This window comes from Solanum verrucosum, unplaced genomic scaffold (assembly GCF_900185275.1).
Source record: "Solanum verrucosum unplaced genomic scaffold, falcon-dt-bn FXZP01000154.1, whole genome shotgun sequence".
Lineage (NCBI taxonomy): Eukaryota > Viridiplantae > Streptophyta > Magnoliopsida > Solanales > Solanaceae > Solanum > Solanum verrucosum.
This window is the reverse complement of record NW_026020217.1, coordinates 1,351,940-1,367,526: the sequence shown is the minus strand read 5'-3', so window position 1 is coordinate 1,367,526 and position 15,587 is coordinate 1,351,940. Positions and strand designations below refer to the sequence as shown.

Genomic DNA, 15,587 nt, shown 5'->3' with positions numbered 1-15,587 from the left:
CATGGGTAGAAAATGGTCATACTTTTTAGATGAACCCTTTTCACAATAGACTAGTGGATCCATTTAGTAGTTCAGGTCCTATACCTCTGGCCGGGTATAGGATGCGCTGGCAGCGTGAGGTAGATCGATGTATCATCCCTATAGCTCTTATGTGATGGCTGTCGGTTAGAGAAACTCCCACATAAGTTATTGTATTTTTATATACATCAGTTTATTGTATTTTTACATACATTTCAGAGTTATGTTGTATCCTTGTATATACACAGAGTTGACATCATGTTTTTAAATAGCTTTTCTTTATATTGCACTTGTTTTAAACTTCTTTATATTGAAATAAGTTCAGTTAAGTATTCATGAGTTGAGAAGAGCCAAGGTAAGTGTTTCTTTCAGGTTCCCTTTCCAGCCTATGTTATTTTATCATTCCAACTTGCATCCTCGTACATTCAATGTCCTGATGCCAGTTGGCCTGCATCGTCGTATGATGCAGACACATGTAACTAGGATTGGCATTCCAACACACCGTTGATCCAGTGAGCAGTTCAGAGTCAGTCGGTGGGCCTCCTAGCATTCCGGAGGATCTATTTTCATTGCTTTCTAGTTAGTTCATTAGGATTTTGTTGGGTTGTCCCAACATCCATCTCAGTTGTTTTAGAGGCTTCATAGACAGTCAAATGTTAGTCCTTTGAGTCTTTTCATTATCATTTCTTATTGTTAAGACTTGGGTTGCCACTTTTGGCCAAGTTGAATGTTTTAACCTTTAAACATTCTCAATTATTTTATTATTTGGTTCAGTTAAGTGTTATTAATCATTATGAGTATGAATATTGTCTTCCGCTGAGTTAAGTAAGCCAGGCCAAGGGTTCGCTTGGGGCCAACAATGGTTTTCGAGTGGCAGTCCCGCCCAGGGTCTAGGCTCGGGGCGTAACAATTATGAAACTGACTATATTGTACTTAATTATCACTCGTTCTTATTATCAAATGATGATAATCACTTTATTAACAAGAATTATTTTGGGCTAGTTGACAATGGCGTTTAGCAAACAATTTTTGGGGGTAGAATGGTCTTTAAGACTTCATTAAAGTTGAAAAGTGACCAATAGACTCAACACTTAAGTCGTCATGAAGCAGTCAAGGAAACTCTAGGAATCACCTTGATAGATAAATATGCAAACCATTATGCTCATCATCTCTAGCTAGTATTCCTATTTCTACTAGTTTATGTAATTTTCAAAGTGAACTCGGGAGTTCCCCAAACACTTCAGCAGGGCTTCAAACAACAAAGTAAGCCCCCACGAAGCAGTCAAGAAAACTCTAGGAAACACCACCTTGATAGATTATACGTGAATCATTGTATTCATCATTTTTATCTAGTACTCTTGCACTTCTACTTGTTTGTGTAATTTTCAAAGTGAACCTGGGAGTTTCCCCAAACACTTTAGCAGGGCTTCAAACAACAATGTAAGAACTCATAAAGTGGTCAAGGGAATTCTAGGGAACACCTTGATAGATTATACGTGAACCGTTGTGTTCATCATCTACAACCAGTACTCTTCCACTTCTATTCATTTATGTGAATTTCAAAGTGAGCCCGAGAGTTCCCCCAAACACTTCAGCAGGGCATCAAACAATGAAGTAAACCCTAATGAAGCGGTCAAGATAACTCTAGGGAACACCTTGATCGACTTAAAAATTATTTGTGTTCATCATCTCCAACTAGCTAGTAGTCTCTTGCACTTCTACTTGTTTGTGTAATGTTGTGACAACATACATTCCTGTTTATAACATTGATTTACTAAGAAAATTACATGCAAAATGTGAAAGTGGGGTTTGAACTGAGTATGGGGCATTTATGTGGTCAAATAAATGAAAGAATATTCTAGCAAAATATATCCTAGCTTAAAAATCTTTCGATTGGGGATTTTAATGAATTAGTGAAGTTACAAATTTTGAATTGATTCGAGCATTGTGGGGAAAAAGTGTTGTGTGAATTTTGTTTTTTTAAGTTCTTATAATTTGCATTTTTCCTTTAATTTTTTTTTCCTATTGAAGGTGCAATGACTTTTGCAATTCTAGATCTTATAAATTTTGATCTATACATTATTTTTCCAGATTAGAAATGAACGTAAATGACCATCGTTATGATATAATAGTAGTTAATTTTGAAGAGATGATTGTTTTGTTATAAAATTATTTTGGCTAATGATAGATACAAGCATTGACAAGTACAATGATTATTTGTACAAGAAACATGTGATTTTAATGAAGGGGGAAATTAACGGATATTATTATTTTACACTTTCGAACAGAAGAAATTATAGAGATGTTGATAAAGATTCTAGCGGGATGATTATATGCTTCCTCACAAATAAAATAATGTAGATGATGAGGAAGATGGCGATGATGATGGTGATCCAAATTATGTGCCTCCTAACAAAAATAATGATGAAAACAACACGGCTGAGAACGCTGATGATGACGGTGATGACAATGATAATAACAATGAAGGAGATCTAGGAGATGATTATGTGCTTTATCATCATTATCATCATCTCTAGAATCTCTATCATTGTTATCATCATCTTCATCATCATCGTTATCGTCCACGCCATCATCCTCATCATTTCCAGTGTTATTTTTGTTAAGACATATAATCAGAATCACCAACATCGTCATTAACGTCATCATCCTCTTCATTATTATCTTTGTTAAGAACTATGTAATCATTTTGCTAGAACCTCGATCACTTTCCACTATTCCTTTGGTTAGGAGACGTAAAATCATTTTCATAGTATTCATCATGATATTTCTAAATAAATAAAATTTGTAGTACTGAACAAGTTTAATTTTAACAATGGATCTATGTGATATATATATACATTTTTTTCTATGTACTCATTATTTCCATGTAATACTGATGTGGCCTAAGAACCACTTGTCATAAAATTACTTGCCTTATTATTAGTCTTATTTAAAGTTATTTACTGTATTTTAACTAAGTAATATTAGTTTGCTATCAAAGTAATAAATATAAATCTGATCAAATCATTAGAAGTCAAATCATAAAAATCATTATTTGACTAAGAGTTATGGTGTGTAGAATATGCTTTTCATTACCTAATTTATTTTTTCTATTAAAAAAAAGTGCAGGGCGAGATCTCATTATGTAATTCAATCCTTTAAATTTTTCAATAAATTTCATTTAGACACTTTAAATTATTATTTATTATAATTGAGCACATAAATACATAATAAAATATTTATATTAATAAAATATTCATCATCAAATATATATATATACATATATATATTATGATAAGTGAAAAGATCTTAACTTCAAAATTGAATTACGATTTTACCCCTTCACTAAATTTAAATATTATTAATAAACTAATTAATAAATTTTAAATAATAATTATATGGTATTAATGCATTATATTTCTAGGTAAAATTTATTCCCGAAACATTTAATATGTTTTCATTCTAAAGTGGAGTTTGGTAGATGAAGTGTTTCGTAACAACAAAAGGCAGTAAATTATATCCTTTAAAAACTAAAATATCCTTTAACATTAATGAACAAAAATGTCCTTTGAATTACCATACATCTTAATATGGCACACATATATAGATTTTAGTTAGAAACTTTACATATCCCAACTTTAACAAATCGAATTCTCATAGATGTTATGTATATCATCAATTTTTTTTATGACTTTTATAATTCCTGACTTATTATATACATATCAAAAAGTTTTTTTCAAAATCACTTTATATTAATGCACATACTTAGTTATTCAGATGTATAATTGTTGATGGATGATTATTGGTGGATGTAATTACATTGCTCATCACAGACACTTTATGTTAATGCATACACTTTGTTATTCAAATGTATAATTGTTAATAGATTTAATTGCTCATCACATATGCAATAAAAAATAGGTAAATCTATTTATGCTTTGTTAGTTATTGCGGAAGTTCCTCCTTTCTTTTACACTGGAAATGTTTATCTCTTTAATTTTTGTTATTTAAAAGTTTTAGAATTTATTAGCTATTTTATTGTTTTTAGTCTACTCTATTTCATCTTATTTTTGAATATTTGTCAAATGAACATAATGTACATCTGAAGTTGTATAATTTATTGTGATGCTATAATAATGTAATGAATATTGATAATTTTTTTATATATTCTCTTCAAACATTATGTGAGATCTTCACAACTAATAACTCAAGTGAAATTTACAATTTCTTAAAACTATTTGATATGATTGTCAGATTGTCTATTTGATGTTAAGCTTTAATTTGGTGTTACACACCTTCTCTTTTGAGTTTTGATTACTTAATTTTATGAATAACTATTCATACATATTGTAATTGTATTTAAATCACAATACACATATATTTTCTATTCTGAAATTCATTTTTTTAATTATATAAAAATCTGGTTGTAATTACCTAGGACAAACGTGCAACACACATTCCAAAAACTAGTATTAATAAATAATCCTCTTAGAGTTTCACTAGCTATAAAAGAAAGAGATATCTATATTTCCTTTTCATCTATAACGCAACCCGAAATTTAATAAAAATATAACAAAGTTCTAAAAGCTACTGAAAATTAATATATAGATGAAACCATATAAAAATAGTTTCTTCTAACCTATAATAAACTATAAAAATACATTTTTTCATAAAAGACATATTTTTTTTAAAAAAAATAGCAGATAAAAAGAACAGAATCTGTAAATATTTCAATTTCTTTTTTTCCCCAAGATTAAGCATTCTTTTTTTTTTTGAAACCCTAGGATAACCTAGACCCGACTTTGAAGGCATTGAGGGGGGAGTCTATCCCGAGTCATCCATGCATGTGGATAACTACCCTTCGAACCAACTTAGTCATTTTGATGGACAATATTTAAACTATAGATACATGATTTTTTTTTTGTAATATTCTTACTTATTAAAAAAAATTATTTAATGACAATGACAGTATTGATCCATCATGAGCAATCAATAATTATAAATTTAACTTCATTCACTTTCTTCTAAGACACCTACAACAACTAAAAAATAAATATTTTTTCATGATAAATTAATGAAATTTTGTACTATAATAATATATGGATTTTTCATTTAACCAGCTTACTAGAAAAATGCAAGGTGAAAAAAAGATTGTCACTGGACTATTGGAAAGTTTGTTATTTTTTTGTATGAAAATACTATTATTTTTTATTTTCTCACGATTTAATAAAAATATTTATAAATATAGCCACTAAATATTTTCCTGTGGAAATTTCACTAAAAAATAATAATTTTTATTAGTATATTTAATTGAAAGCAAAAAAGTTCAAAACATTTTCATTAACTATTTATATATCATTACATCCTATTACAATTGGGGGCATTTTTTTTAAACTGAAGTATGTGAAATCAATAAGATTGGCCGATAACAAAATATAGAAGAGATAAAATACTAAAGTACACCATAAGAAATAAATCATTTAAAAAATAAAGTTCTTTTTTTAGAGTGTATATGATTCTTAACCCAATTTGAACGATAAGTTGTCATGATTGCAAAATTTAATTCCTTTTTTATTAGGAATAGATAGCAATTTCAAATCTAGTTGAAATTTTAATACAAGCCCAAGTAAGAATCATTAAGACATAATTGAAGAAAATTAATTATATTAGGTAGATGGTTAAGCTTACTCAATAGTTATCTAAAATTTAGTATTTTTTCAATTTTAGTTTGTTATCTAATTTTTTTGACACCAAGTTTAACAAAATAAAGGAACTATCTAGCCAATTGGGTAATTAATCAGTGTTGTGCAATTTTTATTTTCGAAATTCTTATAATCTACATTTTTTTTTCCTATTGAAGGTGCAATGACTTTAACAATTCTAGATCTTATAGATTTTGAGCTATAATTTATTTTCTAAATTAAAAATAGAGTAAATGACTAGAGTTCTGAATAATAATAGTTAATTTTATAGAGATAATTATATTTTTTATAAAATTATTTTGACTAGTGATATAAATACAACCAATTGATGAAAGTTATACTGATTATTTGTACAAGAAGCATGATGATTTTGTGATGAGAAAGATTAATAGATATTATTACTTTACACATTCGAATAGAAGAAATGATAAAGGTTTTAGGGGATGATTATATGCCACCTCACAAAGGAAATAATGTAGGTAATGATGAAGATGATACCGATAATGGAGATCCTGATTTTTTGCGTCCTAAAAAAAAAATATGGATGATGGCGATAATGACGATGATGGGGAAGATGATAATAACAATGATGGAAATTTAGGAGATGATTATGTGTTTTCATCATCATAATCATCATTTCTAGAATCTCCGTCATCGTTATTATCACCACAACCATCATTATCATCATCGGCATCATCCTTATCATCTTCATTATTATCTTTGTTAGGACGTCATTATCTTCCTCACCATCTCCATTATTTTCTTTGTTAGAAGGTATATAATCATTATGTTGGAATCTCGATCACTACCTGCATTATTTCTTTTATTAGGAGGCATACCATCATTTTCATAATATTCATCATGATATTTCTAAATAAAATAAAATTCTTAATGAAACAAGTTTAATTTTAGCAATAGACTTGTCTAATATATATAAATATTTTTTTGTCTATGATCACATAATTTCGATGTGGTTTTGATGTGGCCTAACAACCACTTGCCATAAATTTTCTTGCCTTATTATTAGTGTCATTTAAAAAAATTTACCTTATTTTAGTTAAGTAATCTTTGTTAGTTATCTAAGTGATAAATATGAATCTGGTCAAATCACAAGAAACCAAATTATTAAAGTCATTATTTGACGAATAGTGGTAAAGTGATAAATATGGATCTGGTCAAATCACAAAAATCATTATTTGACGAATAGTTATAAATATGAATCTGGTTAAATCATAAAAATCATTATTTAATGAATAGTTATAAATATGAATCCGGTCAAATCATAAGAAATCAAATAATAAAAATCATTATTTGAAGAATAGTCAAAGTATTTTAGGATATACTTCCGTTCACTAAAAAAGGACTAATAAAAAAATAATGTAACATAAATTAAATTGACCGAGTATATCATGATTTGAAGAAAATCAAAATAAAATTTATAATCTTTAGCACCTTAAATATGATTAGTCTAGACATATTTTTTTTTTTTGCAAAATCACGTGCTTTCATATTTATATGAGTAGATATATTTGGGATTATTGTCTATGTAATTCTAATGTGGCCTACAAGCACTTGCCATATTTTTTCTTGCCTTATTAGATCTCATTTAAAATTATTATTTTTACCTTTTTTATTTTAATAAACTAATCTTTTTTTTTTTTAATAAACTAATCTTAATCAATAGAGCTGTCAATATAGGCTGGTCCACCTCATTCAGGTTAACCCATACAAGCTTTGAAATTTGATGGGTCAGGCCGAGCTAGCCCATTTTTTGTGTGGGCTAGAAAATGGTCGGCCCAGCCCACAAGTACGTGGGCTACGGGCTTTACAGGGCCAATCCTCTTTTATTAAAAGTATATTTTTTTATAATTTTTTAAATTAAATTATAATTTAAAAATATTATCATAAATATCGACAAGACAATATTACATGTTGTTAGTGTTACTACTTGTTAATCAAATGCACAAATAAAATTATCTTTCTAATATTTATTAAGTTTGATTTCAAGTAAAGGCATAAATAGCTAAATAGAAATATTAACCTAATTGTTTTCCATTGATCATAATAAAACACAAAAACTATGACAATATTCCATAGGCTACATAGTGATTCCCTAGAAATTTTAGGAGATTTTTATTATATTTAGTACATAATTTGTATTTAAATTGTAATATTTCAAACTTTAACCAAATTTTGAGTTTAGACTCTTGTTATTTTTAATACTCTATTTTATTTTTATTTTTTAACTAATTTTTATTTGGCCCACGGGCCAGGCCTATCCATATTTCTCAAGCACCACAAATTGGCAGACTTATTCAGGTCGGGCTAAAAATCTCTTTTCTCAAATGGGCTCCAAAAATCGTAGTACAACCCTATAAAATCACGAATTAGGCCAGGCCTACCCAACGGGCCTAGATGGCGGCTCTATTAATTAGATATCAAAGTGTTATATGTGACTCTCGTTAAATCATAAATATCATTATTTGATGAGTAGTTAGAATATTCATGTCACTCACTAATACATTTTCTCTATTAAAAGGAGGCACATTGGACGGTTCTTATTATGTAAGTATTTATTCAATTATGTCTGCGACATATAGTTATAAACAATTAAGTTGAATTAAAATAATATTTTGGTTGAATACATTAACGATTCTTTAAAATGGAGTAAAATTTATTTAGACACTCAAATTATGACTTATTTCTATTGAGAATCTGAACACATGATTTTTACTCCCCGTAAAACTAGTAGGTGAAACTAGAGCCTTATGTGAGAGTTTTAGAGTTTGATGTGAGAGTTAATGTTGTAAATTGGCTTTCCGAACTTAGGGTGAGGGGTTTAGGGGTTAAACATTAAGGTACGACTCCAAGGACCAACCAAGGGGTCCTTGAGGAGGACGTCCCTAAAATCTAACCCCAAATCTACCCAAGCTGCCAAAATGATTTGACCTACGAATGGGACCTATTGGGCGTATGTCCATCCACGCCTCGTGGGGGAGGCTCGTAGGTCAAGACCCCAAGTGAGGGGTTGCAGACCACCACCCATGACCTTCAGGATGGGGCGTAGACCCACCCACGGTCCGTGGGTCATGGGCGTAGGTGCTGCATGTACTTTTGCCCAGGTTCGGCCAAGGTAAGTTGGTTTTAGGTAATTCCTAGTTTAATTATTTTAATGTGGGGTTGTTTTATATTATTTTAATAGACTTATATAAGTACTTTTAAACCATTACCTAACCTATTTACTTCAAAAATTCCAAGACCCCCAAATCATAACCAACTTTACCCCCAAATATTTCTATCACTAAAACCTCCATTGAAGAAGAAGAAGTAGAAGTCTAAGGTTCAAGAACTCATCTTTTCTACCCAAATTTGTGAGGAATCTTCATCTAAGGTATGGTAGTCTTTGATTCATGGAATTCTTTCATCCATGAAGTCCTCAAACTTCCAATTTCAAAGTAGAAAATTCTCCCAAACCTAGGATTTTCACTCCAAGTCATGGATTCTTTCTAAATACGTTTTCAATGGTTTAATTGCTTTATATTATGGTCAAATTGATGAATTGCTACTGTTTTAAGATGAATTCTTCAAGGATCCATGAATTTCCTAATTTTCCTAAAGTGAATCTTAAAGTGTGAGTATTATTATATGTTGATACAATTGAATGGATAATGATTGTTTATGATGTAATTACATGAATTTAGTATGATTATACATGTATTATTAATTAACCTAAGATTTTAAGGTGAAATTGATGTAGTTTGGTTTATGCCATGGAAGAGGCAATTGAGGGCTTAGATGTGACCTTCTAAGATTGATGAACTACTTTATGAATTACTTGAGATTAGAGGAACTGAAGATGAATTACTTAAAAGTAAAGCTTGTAAACATGAATTGACTAGATTAGGGCTTATATGATGGATCATGGTTTAATGATATGGAGATTTAGTTTGTATAATGTTATATGACTATAATGGGTTAAGAATGAAACATGTGGTTGGATTATCTTGAGAATTAGGTATATATGATGATCATGTGAGGTATTGCTTGAGAGTAAGGCTTGTAGTATGAAGATGACTTCTAGGGCTTTAATGGTAAAAGCTAATATAAATGAGCTAATGATGCTAAGGCTTTAAGTGGGAAGCTATTGTGTGTGTTGGATTGCATGTGATTTTATTGTGGAAGAACTCCACCAACATGACCTATATTATGAGTGTTTGAGATCAGGCATTTATGACTTGATTACTTGAACTATGATTATATCCATGTCTAAGCTAATGAATGCTAGATGTGTTGATTGAATATGGTCTTTGGTCCTTAAAGGGCGGAATATATGATATTATACATGCTTATGAAAGTGTGTTCATAATTTAAGACCATCTTTTGAGAAAGTAAAGTAATCATGACTTTGAAGTAATTGAGGTGTTGTTGAAAGTCTATTCTCACTCACACACACTTAAATATGATTATTCCATGATTATGAAGATATTATTGTGTTGATTGAAAGTTCATTCTCATAAACACATAATGAATAGAGTGTGAAAGTTCTTCTCACATAATGAATATTCTAGGTTGAAAGTCCATTCTCACCTAATGAATCTATGAACTCTCTTTATGAATTGTGTTGGATGGAGGGTAAGATACTCCATAATGAGTGTAAATTTAATTCAAGACTAAACATGTAATCGTGGTAATCAATGCTTAGCACCGAGTGGATATTGAATATGAGATAGAGGCTCTCCCATTAAGAAAGGCCGGGTTTCTAAAGTTAATCTCATGAGATGGAAGCTCCCCCGTTAAGGTTGAGTTTCTAGTAGCAATCTCCTTATCCCATAACTATGTGCCCCTGTAGGTTATTTAGCCATTGGATTCATTTCCAAGCTAATACATTTTAGTTCTACCCTAGGCAAGTATGACACCTCTTTTCGGTGTGGGGCATGACACCGAATTCCATGCAAGCTCACATGGTCTACGTCGGTTAAGGCTAATTTCCACAAGGTCAAGTCTAGGATATATTATGGCTATTCAAGAGGTACTACTTAGTGTGGGTGGGGTATGGGACTTCATCCATGCATTGCACAAGTAGGCTTTGAGAGTGGTTATGGTATGTTCCTCTTTGTCAAGCTGACTCATGTAATGAATGTGCTTGTGCCTAAATGGTAATTTCATTTGATGTAAAGGTTACTTATAATGTTGTATGTTAATTTGGATTGTTGCTATGAGTTGCTTTCCTTGTCATGACTTATTAAATGTGCATGTTTACTTGTCTATAAGAATAGGCTAAAGATGGGATCCAAGAACGGTAAACATGACTATGGTGGTCTAATAGGGATACTTAGTATGAGTGGTATTATGGGATTCCATTAATACATTGCACAAGTATAACTTAGGGTTACCTAAGAGATAGTTTTATTATGCTATAATGAATTATTTGATGAGCATGCTTGTGATTTGTGTTTTACACTAAAAGTGCATAATGATTCTCAACTTAGTAAATGCATGCTTTTCAACCAAAATGTCCCTTTTTGCATGTTTTAAAGGATTTTATGCATGGCTATCATACTTAGTACATCTTTGTGCTAACCCATATTTCATATACATTTTTCACAAAGTGTAGGGTTTGGAGACTTGAGTTCTATTCTTGGAAGATAGGTTTCTAAGGGGCAAGGAGTTGAAGATTTGGTGAGTCCTCATAGCTACGAGGACAAACCCACTATTTCCTTTATGTCTTTTATTTTGCGTTTTGAGCTTTTGTATGGGCTACGTCCCGAAGTTGTAGTCTTAATTGTTATAGATGGTTTGAGAAAAAGTTTAGACTCCCACTTGTTTTTATAAAAAGACTTCGATTGTAAAAGAAAAAGTTTTAAACTCCACACCATTTTCCTATGTTCTTATGTTATGATATGCTAAGAGGCTTGTATGAGGCTCTTCATAATCTTGTACGTCGTGTTACGTCTAGGGGGTACTCTTGGGTCGTAACATTGATACAATATTTTTATTTGACACTAATTATGTGTTATCCCCAATAAAATATTAAATCACATGCATGTTTTAATTGATATTGATATTTATAGTTAATTCAAATATATTTTATATGATTAACTAATTTTACGTAATAGGCGCTTCTAAATTTTTTTAGTTGAAAGTGCTTAATTGAAACACTTTAACATGTGATAGATGCTTAATTAAATCACACCATGATTTGAATGTTAAAAATAAAATCTATTAGCAAGTTTAAGGTGTATTGATGTATTTAGTAAGATACGATACCACAAATTAAATTAATATATATTGGTTACGACCATACTAGTGTTTGTGAAATGAAATACAATGATAGTTTGTATTTATAAATCACTGCATTATATTACAAAAATAGTACATAATATTATTCAATAGCCCTGAAAACACTATATAATACATATATAATAGTCCAGAAACAAAAAAACATGAGAGTATTTTTGGTCGTGTAGTTCCACCAACTTAAATTAATGCTCTTGCACTTCTACTTGTTTGTGTAAATTTACAAAGTGAGCCTGAGAGTCCCCAAACACTTCAGTAGAGCTTCAAACGAGGTAAGTAATCCCTCATGAAGTGGTCAAAGAAACTTTCGAAACACCGGATGTAGATATGAATCATTGCATTCAATATCTCTCGTTAGAATTTCTGGACTTTTACTTATTTGTGTATATTTGAAATTGAACCTGAGAGTTCAGCCAAACACTTCAATAGGACATCAAAAAATGAAGTAATTAATCCTCACAAAGTGGTGAATTAAGGAAACTCTCGGGATAACCTTGATAGATTTAGAGACATAAAAAATTGCATTCATCATTTCCAGTACTTTCCAGTTTGTACTCTTGCACTTCTACTTGTTTGTGTAAATTTCAAAGTGAACCCAGGAGTTCCCCCAAACACTTCAGTAGGACATTAAAAATGAAGTAATTAATTCCTAATGAAGTGGTCAAGGGAACTCTAGGGATCACCTTGATATATAGATGTAGACATAAATCATTGCATTCGTCATTTCCCATACTTTTCAGCTCGTACTCTTGCATTTCTACTTGTTTGTGTAAATTTCAAAGTGAATCTGGGAGTTCCCTCAAACACTTAAGTAGGGCATTAAAAATGAAGTAATAAAGCCTTTATGAAGTGGTCAAGAAAAGTCTCGAGAATACCTTGATAGATGTAGACATGAATCATCACATTCATCATGTACTCTTGCACTTCTACTTGTGTAAATTTCAAAGTGATCCCAGGAGTTCCCCCAAACACTCAGCAGGACATCAGAAATGTAGTAATTAAGCCCTCATGAAGTGGTTAAGGGAACTCTTGGGAACACCTTGATAGATGTAGCCATGAATTGTAGCATTCATTATCTACCTCTAGTACGCTTGCACTTTTATTTGTTTGTGTAAACTTTAAAGTGAACCCCGGAGTTCCCCCAAACACTTCAACAGGGCATCAAAAATGAAGATATTAATCCCTCATGAAGTGGTCAAGGAAACTCTCGATAACACCTTGATAGTTATAGAAATGAATCATTGCATTCATTATCTCCCATTAGTACTCTACCACTTCTATTTGTTTGTATAAATTTCAAAGTGAACCCGGGAGTTCCCCCAAACACTTCAACAGGGCATCAAATAACGTAGTAATTAAACCCTGATGAAGTGGTCAAGGGAACTCTCGTGAACACCTTAATAGACTTGAGAACCATTTTTCTCTATCTCCAAGACTCCAACTAGTACTCTTGCACTACCATTGGCTTGTTTAATCTTGTTATAACATACACTCCTATTTATATTGTGTTGGTAAGCAAATTCCATGCAAGATATGAAAGTGGGTTTTGAACTTGGATATGTGGTGACATTTTGTTGAATGTGGCTACAAATTTGGGTAATATTAAAGTTTGAGAATATCAGAAAAAAAAGTAATTCCTTTTCCAGACCTTTTTCCTTTCATCTCAAATTGTACTTTTTCCTTCTTTTTTTCTTTACATGTGTATTTATAAGTTTTAAGTGATAGTTTCATGTTGCATAATTCTCATACCTAAAGTTTCATGTACAAATTAAATCTTGCATCTATTTACTGGAAATAATGGATTCACTGGCTAATTCTTATTATTAATTAATTAATATAATTTTTGATGCATGTCAAATTTCTTTTAAATGCTACGAGATATTTAAATACTTTGACTCTTGTGTAAAGGAAGGGGTATATATTTATAAAGTTATTCTAGATCTTGTCCAATTTGCTTTATGATTGGTAATATAGAAAGGTATCAACAGAAAATATAACGTTGAGTCAATCTTATTTGTGCATGGAATGTTTTCCCTTTATTTGGAATTTGCCTTCACTTGGATAACAATATAGACCAAGTTCAATATTATGAGCTCAAGAAGTATATTCTAAGCCTATATGTACCAAGGAATATTTCTTTTCCAAAGTCAGCAACAACATCGAAACATATTTCATGTAATCAACAAATAAAGTTGTGCTTAAAGAGAGTAGAATGTACCAGACAATGATTGTTTATGGTAGAACTTCTGTTCAAGGAAAAATAGTCTAAAATAATATTTTCTCCGTGCCTATCTACTTGTCAAATATTTCCTAATTTGACTTCTCTTATTTTTACTTGTCATATTTGACAAAGCAAGGAAGGACAAATTTTTTTCTTCCTATTATACCCTCAAGTTATTAATATTGATGAGTTAATGCTTAAGACTATCACACTACATAAAAAATGATCATTAGCGGCAATTAAATGTATTTTAGCGGCAATTAACACTCTTTGTATATGTCCCTAAAGCCTTTAGCGATATTGGTTCTAATGAAACTTAACTAATGACGGTAAAGACTTTAGCACTCTTTATTAATGTCAATATTTATTGCCGCTAAAATTATTTTTGTTATAGTGTTAGTTAATAGGGCTAAAATGGTAAACTCACTATACCAATCATTATTTTTTTAATAGGTGTATTAAGTCAAAATTAACAAATAAAAAAACGGAGGGAATATAAAGAAAGAAATAAATGAAATTAAAGGTCATTTATCTTGACTCAAAGTGCATTGAAGAGGAATTTACACGTGAACTATAAAGGTAATTTAACATATTACGAAACTAGCAAAGTAGTGAGTTCTAGTCTCACCAATTTATTTTTTGGATAAGAGTTCCACTAATCATTTATTATTATAAAAACCTAAATTTAATATGTTTGCTCTGCCAAGAAAGAGATATGGATACTCATATTGGGGACATGTTGCAAGTATGAAATAAATAATTAATGTATATTCGTCTGAACGTAGAAGATCTGTACGAGTTTAGCTGAACTCAGATATTGTTTTAAACGGTATATATTTGCTAACAAGTTTTTTAAATGCTTTTACATACTCTTTCGTTCAATAATAATATATTGTCCACTATATTATTTGAGATGTCCAACAAAATTTGTACACTTATGAAATCAATGGATGAATCGGTACGAGTTTAATTAGCTGAACTCAAATATTTATTTTAAACGGTGTATTTTACTAACAATTCTTTAAATGTTTTTACATACTCACTTTATGAAATCAATGGTTGATTTTACACTTAGGGTGTGTTTGGTATGGAGGAAAATATTTTTCGGAAAATGTTTTCTAATTTTCTCATTTTGGTTGGGTAAAATGTTTTCCAAATCAACTCATTTTCCTCAAATTAAAAGAAAATGACTTTTCTTCAAAACTTAAGGAAAACATTTTCCAAAACTCCTTCCAAGTTCAAATTACAATTTTTTGGTTGAAAAAATCAATTTATTTTGTCCCCCACAAACCCCAACCAACCCCCCCCCAAAAAAAAAGAAAACTCTTTTTTAAAAATTTTCTAACTTC

General features: G+C 30.5%; 1 long non-coding RNA gene across 1 annotated transcript in view; it reads right to left on the bottom strand.

Annotated features, from left to right (window-relative positions):
• Nucleotides 1–1,371: 1,371 nt before the first annotated feature.
• The window catches only part of LOC125830758 (uncharacterized), a 187,194-nt gene continuing 172,978 nt past the window's right edge, over nucleotides 1,372–15,587 (bottom strand). Inside the window, exon 3 of the long non-coding RNA XR_007443158.1 lies at nucleotides 1,372–1,414. This is a non-coding gene — a long non-coding RNA (uncharacterized LOC125830758). The remainder of the gene's footprint in view (nucleotides 1,415–15,587) is intronic.